Genomic DNA, 7284 nt, shown 5'->3' with positions numbered 1-7284 from the left:
ATAATTTATATGAATTTCATATCGACATGTCATTATCTATATTATATGTTTCCCACTAATCAATAATTTAAAATCTTAAAAATAAATTAATTGTATATAATTATAATATATATTATTTTAGTTATTATTTTTGTTCAAAAATCACCGGTGTGTTGCACTCATCATCTGGTCTTAGTGGTAAAAGAGAAGATTATTCTCTCTAGTGATCTCGAGTTCGAGCAGTGTGCAGGATGCATACGTTGTCAATAAGTTAAATTTTTTAAATAAATACCATCTTAGAAAACACGTTATAGAAAAAATCTAAAGATTGAGTAAATTAATAAGGATTTATCTTTATTTATAAAGAAATTAGGATCTTAAAGTGGTGTGAGATTGTTGAAAATTTTAAATTTTATCAATCCAAAAAATTAGAGGATGAAATTATGTTGTCCCCCAATATAATCATTTATGTAATTTATTTTTATTGAAAAATATTATAAAATAGAGAAAAACAAAAGTATTAATTTGAGAATAACAAGTTAATTTTGAAATAAAAATTTGAATAAAAACCTAAATTTATGTGTATATCAATTATAATAAGTGTTATACTACATCAATATCTTATCAATATTAAATTTTAATTTATACGAAAAGTTAATATTTTAACAAATAAATTTAAATATGTATATTTCTAGTTTGTCTTTAGGAAAATTTAAATTAAATATAAAAAATATACAACAACATAGAATATAAATATTTTATATAAATATATATTCATAAAAATAATTTTAACAAGTAATTTTTAGTGCATTGATTAGGGAATTCTATACGAATGATTTGACTTTGTGTTCAATTCTTAAATATTGTTTAAAATATATAAAAGAATAAAATTCATTTTATAAGTATATATAATATAAATTATTTTTTTCCTTTTGCCAAAAGAAATTGTAACATTACTGATGTTCTGTCAGAAGTTTCTTGAAAATAATTAAATTTCAAATTATACATGCAAATTCCATGATAGTAAAGCTGTGTTGACCATGGCTATAAGTCCCCAAGAGAAGAAGTTTTGACTTTAGAATTATATATTTCGAATTCAGGATAGTCACGTGCCTACTTTGAACAAGATGTGCATCCGCTACTGCTAAACATGCATTTATGATAGATGTTTTTACGTGAAATTGTATATAATTATTGTGTCTTGTAGTTGTGTTTGATATCTATCTGTGCTTTTGTATCAACTTTTATATCAGCTAAATGTCAAATATGGAAGGAGGAAAGAAGTTTCCACCTTTAAAAATGTAGAAGGCTTTCCACCTGCTATAAAAATTCTGCAATTCATCCAACGTTTTACTACTTAACGAATGCTCTCTGGAGAATGCTTTCCATCCGGCAGAGCTGCTTCCAAGGTAAGAAAACATGGTATCATGCATAATGCATAGTTGCATTTGAGTGTTTTTTATTATTATTTATAAATTTGGTGGGCGTGGTTGGTAGGTATAGCATTAATATTATCTTTACATTTGCAGGAAAATTATTATTTATATGTTTTTTTAAGAATAATGATGGAGCTGAATTCAGTTAAAGGTTCAAATTAGGTTTTGGAAATGGTATGGCCATTGAAGCACCCACTAGCTTGCTCTCCATGTGAAACACTGCGTACCTTTTCTTCTTTTGACATGTTAACTTATATCAACAAATTGAATTAAATTAAATTTGAACTTAAATATATTAAATCTGGTTTTAAAAATTGTTTATGAGAATAAATGAGTTATAGCGGTATAGATTATTTAACTCTTACTTGTGGACAGAGAGTTGTAACCATGGTAGAGTGATAGTTAACTAGTGCTAAGATCCTGTGTCTTAATTAGGAGGTAGAAGAGAGATGAATGAAGAAGAATGCTCTAATCGTCTCTTAGTCTTAGTCGAGAGGTTTTAAAGCAACTCTTAACAATGTTGTCAAACATAAAATTATTATAACTACCCGTAGGTTAGCAGACTCAGTAAATATAGTCAATTGACAAAATTAGCTCTAGTACTTATAAAAAATATATTAACAAAACGGTTACTTTTCAAAGGGTGTTACATATTCGAGGTTTTCTTCCAAAAATGTTTTTCCCAAGTTTTTGGAGTCCATAAAATATAAAAAGGACTTGAAATTCAGGAAAACTCTGGAATTCTTCTAAAGTTTAACATAGCTAGTTGCATGGGCATTATTTCACTAGTCGATTTAATCATTAAATTATTATTTTTCTAGGAGAGGAAGATGGAAATTTCAGCATTGTCTCCATTAATATTTGGAAATGTTACGTACCATTAGTCTGCTCCTTGTCCGTTTCTTACATATTCCCCAAGATATTGCCCCCACAAGCATGTGCAAAGACAGCTTCCGGGAAGTTTCCTCTCCTCACACTCAAATTGCAGCATTGTTTCATGCAAATAATGGAGCTTCTCACCTCTCCACAATAATGTTACTAAGAAACAAGGCTTGTCCATGATACTTTACAAGTTTGAATTATTTCATTTATTTTGGGAATTATTTGTGTACCCAAACTAGCGGTTGTGATTTCTTGATATAACTTCTGAGATTTTTGTGGTGTAGTGTGTAAATCAATGATAGGGAAGGGTGATGGGAAGTGCAGTTTCCAGGAAGTTTCATCTACACATCTTTTGATAAGGGCAACACAAGAATCCTAACAGATTTCTTTTTAAAAAACTAGAGAAATTATAAGGTAGTATTTGTTCATTCCAAAAACAAAAATGTTCAAACTTAAAATTTTTATAGAGAAAAACGTTCATTTACCATTTTAGACCATTTGATGAGTTCAAAAATTCTAACATATTTGTCAATTTATACGGATGAGAAATTTATGATAATATAAAAGAGGGTGTTATTATTCGTTAAAGATTTGAATTTGAACAGATGTATGTGACATTATAAATAGATTAAAATTTCAAATATATTATATGTAATCTCTCGAGATTATTAAAAAATATTGAAAAAGATGAAATTTCTTAGATGTAATAGGATTCTCTACCTTATTATATTTTTTTCTAAAATTTAAATATGTTTAGGAAAGCTATTATTAAATTTAATTTGTGTTTTTTAACACTGAATTGTTTAATACTAACCTAAGACTTGATAATCTTGAAAATATTAATATATTTAATTAAATAATTTTATAATTAAATAATATTTGAATAAATTATTTATAAATTATTTTTTTCCTCAATTAAAATTTTTAAATGTATTCTGTATCAGTTTGAATAAATATTTTGGTTTGATGCAATGATCAGGTACAAAGCTCCCTTAGGGCTAAAAGGGGCCTCAACCCCGGTAAAAATTTATATTTTCGATAAATTTTGGTCTATTATTATTTTGGTTCATATAAAAATAAATATTCAAATTAAAAATACAATAGTTTATTAAATATTTAATTAAGTAGGAGCCGAACTAAAGATGAATAATCTCATGTTCTCAAATTTTTTGCTCTAATAACAATTTATGTCATTGTAAGTTTAAATATTAGATAAATATACATTGTCTTCTAAACTTTGATTTAAATACTTAATAAATCATTATATTTTCTCAAAAAAATTCAATATTTCGACCCTACCAATATTGATACTGACTCTGTCTCTGTCAATCATCCAATATGCTCTACTTGAAGACCTGCTTTGTCACATTCAGTGAAGAAGAGCGATTTCTTACCAATTCCGAGTCTCCAGTCTCCTTGCAGCAAATGACCACACACACACATATATAATATGATATAAACAATGTGATTGAAAGAAGATCAAGAAATAATTACAGTTAAGCTCAATGAAGCTCAGACAAAATATTATCGAATTTACTGAGATCAATGAGATAATCCCATTTTTAGTTTAGTTCAATTATGACAAAAGCATCAACTCATTAATTTTTCTGATCTCCAAGGATTATTACATCAAAGACATGGAGCCCCAACCCAACGTGTTAGAGTAACATTTACCAAAAAAAATGATTAAAAAAATAATAATAATAACATTACTACATACAAAAGGTGACGAAATCAAGAACAAGAAAAGCAGTTGTGGCACTCTAACATGCTTCTCCTACTTCAGGCAATCGATTTAACTACAGCGGAATCGCCTCTCCCTCTCTAAACCTTTCGCAGCGGTAAGCAGCCGAGCATAAAACAAGCACACTCCGGAATGGAATCAAATAGCATAGGATTTGATTACTCAAGTTGCTGCTGCATTGTCTTCGAGGGAAAACATTCTTACGAGGAAAGTTGGAACTTGCCGCTAGGTTTTTTTCTTCTCCATCCCTGACAATTCGGAAACAAGAACAGCATCAGGCCTTGGAATACAGGAAGCAGGCACAAGCAATTTATTCGAAGACTGCATCAGAGAAATGAAAAATAACTGAAAACTTACAAAGGCAATATAATATACGAAGGTCAACGCCGCTAGAACAATGATGCGATTTGAAATACATTATACCTGTAATGCAAATAGGCCAAAAAATGTCAATGCATGCTTCATCTGCATAAAATTTGGAATTCAAATGGTTTAAAAACTCAATTATACAAGTATTTAATTCCACGAAGAGACTCCAATGTGTGGCCGAATATTTCCTGGGCAGCGGTTGCTTGAGCATAGAACCCAAATGCGGTGGAACAGAATTGTATGACACTGAAATTGCAAATGCAGATAAGATTTCATCAAATACTGTACACAATGCATGATTCCCTGATAATTTTCAACAACCAAGCACAAACCTAGAAATTCAACGTGTTCTAATAAGAGATACCTCGAGATAACATAGAAATAAGACGGAATACATTAGCTAAGTCACCAACCTTATTGAGCACAAAAGAATAAGTCCCACATTGAACAGAAAAGAGTTCATTAAAGTAGCTCCCCACCTACAAAAAGGTCCAGTAAATATATGCCAGCCAGCTCATAGTTTCTCAGAATAATTAACCAAAAGGCGGTCAACATAAGATACATTACTTCATAGGTGAATTGTAATGAAAACTAATTTCAGACCAAGCATCATTGCACCAGCAATCACAGCAAGCAGAAGGTAAAAGCAAAAGAATGCAAATGCAGCAGTACCCAGAAGACCTGAAAAGAGAGAACATTGATCACCCATAATTCATATATTTTGAAAGCAGCAAACAGAACGTAAACAGTATAGGAAGTACCCATATATCGTCCAGCTTGATGAAAACCTCATTCAGGAAGGGAGAGTGGTGGATTGATCAGAAGGTTTATGACAATATGAGCAATTCAAGCCACCGAAACAATCAACCTAACAAATTGTCAAACAAAGGCATATTAGATAACTACTTTTAATACATTGGTGTAACCTCATTCTTCAGAGAAAGACTAACAGTTTTTATCCTTTTTTTTCAAAGGATAGAAGCAATATATTTCTCTTTGGTGCATATATAGGGCTTGCACTTTGAATACATGTTATAGCCTCCTTTTTTCATTTACGTGAAGCGCCGTCTTCCAACAGTGTGATGCAAAATATACAAACTCCATAGCTAATTAACAACACAAATGCATGGGGTAAGCACTCACCCTAGGATTCCCAAAACAAGTTTTGCCAAGTATCCAAGAACAGTCAAGGCCAGGAAGTTTCCGCCTGAATTGTCATAGCAAGGAGAGTTAATACAAGAATATTGAGAGAGAGAGGAGGGCGGGGGGGGGGAAGAAAGGTGGGGACATAGGGTATAGGACCGTAATCAAGTGTCATGCCAACAAAGTTCCAAGTTATTTTAGATACCTTTTCTCCTTGAGGGTACATCTCTTCCAAAAGTTTTACATCTTCTTCTAGCTGAAGCAACTCCTGCACATTTAATCCAGAATGTAAAAGCCACAAGTAATTAAACAATAATAAATATGTGGAAACATCAAGTGACAACTACTTTTATCACTCATACCCCTAAAATCCTGTATTAACTTCAACTCTTACCAAGCAACTGCTAAAAACACTGCCACGAAGTAATACAGTGATTGAAATATAACTAAGCTTTAGATTCATAAAGATTACAGCAGAAGCCAATTATTGAATATTCTATTTTCAACCCAAAAGGGGAACTTAGTAAACAGATAACATTAGTAGTAGAGGGGCCTACAACTCATGACTAAAGTTGGTTTGGACAAAATGGTTTCTCATAGAGACGGAAATAGTTTCGGAGATAAAGTAAGTGTAGGATGTCAATAACATACCTTTTCCACAGCTTTAACATTTTTACGCCACTTTCTACCTTAGAGCACTTTTTTCTTCCTGGCGAAGGTCATCAGCTGCTTTCTTCACTTCTCCTGCCCTTTTACCAAGTTCAGTTGCTTCCTACAGTATTGATTAAAATTATGGCCATGAGCTATTACAACATTATCTGAAAATATCGATACTGTTTTCCAAATCTAGTTGTTATGGCATTATCATAAGCAATAAAAAGGAGGGGACCTTAATATATGTGAGCGAGTGATAACAGCCTTCGGACGGTGTATAAATGCAGCAATAAGCCCAAGGGGCAAAGAAGCAATACCTACACCACCAAATATCTGTCGAGAAATTTGTGATGTAAGCAATATATTCTACCAAAAGAAAAGTCAACATTGACTAGAACTCCTAACCAAATTCTAAACAGATCTAATATGGATATTAGCAAGAAGTTCAATACCGAGAAAAGTACTGATCCAACAATCGTTGCAGAGCGACGACATATTCTGGAAAGGTAGTACACATAGTCCATGTTTTCTCTGATGAAGCATTTGCAGTATATGCAGAGCACTGTAACCAAAGAGAAAATAAGGAAAAGGAAGTAAACCGATGAGCTTAAAGAAACTAAGTAAAAGCTGCAATATTCTACAAGAATAAAGAAAGGAAACACTGCATCGTCAATGGGGAAAATAATAACTAACCGCATGAGCTCCGCTGCCACCAATACATGGCGGCCGCTAGAAAAGTCCAATTACTTGTGAAATCAGTAGTGGCAGAAGACAAGTGCCTAACACTAAAATCCACCTATCCAACTAGCCTGATATGGCATAAAAGGGATAAATCATTGGTATGCCGTACGCCAGCTAAATAACTTGATAAGCAACACACTCGCAATCAACAAATTCAAAAAGCAATTTGCTTAGTCTACCAGGCCTGGCTATGTAGAACTTTTTCTTCTTTTGGCTAAGATCTTCTGATTGTAAAAGCACCTTTAATCAAAATTCGATTTAGGAGCATTAACAGAACAGTACAGTGATCAATATTGCTCCTATTCCTAAATTACATTCACCTCAATTGCTCAATAT

General features: G+C 31.9%; 1 pseudogene; it reads right to left on the bottom strand.

The window, feature by feature from the left end:
- Positions 1-4217: 4217 nt before the first annotated feature.
- On the bottom strand, positions 4218-7188 carry LOC120192173 (annotated as a pseudogene).
- Between the last annotated feature and the right edge of the window lie 96 nt (positions 7189-7284).

The sequence above is a fragment of the Hibiscus syriacus genome, unplaced genomic scaffold (assembly GCF_006381635.1).
Source record: "Hibiscus syriacus cultivar Baekdansim isolate YM2019G1 unplaced genomic scaffold, ASM638163v2 tig00004205_pilon, whole genome shotgun sequence".
NCBI classification, from domain to species: Eukaryota; Viridiplantae; Streptophyta; class Magnoliopsida; order Malvales; family Malvaceae; genus Hibiscus; species Hibiscus syriacus.
The sequence above is the reverse complement of the archived record's forward strand: the minus strand, read 5'-3'. Positions and strand labels throughout refer to the sequence as shown.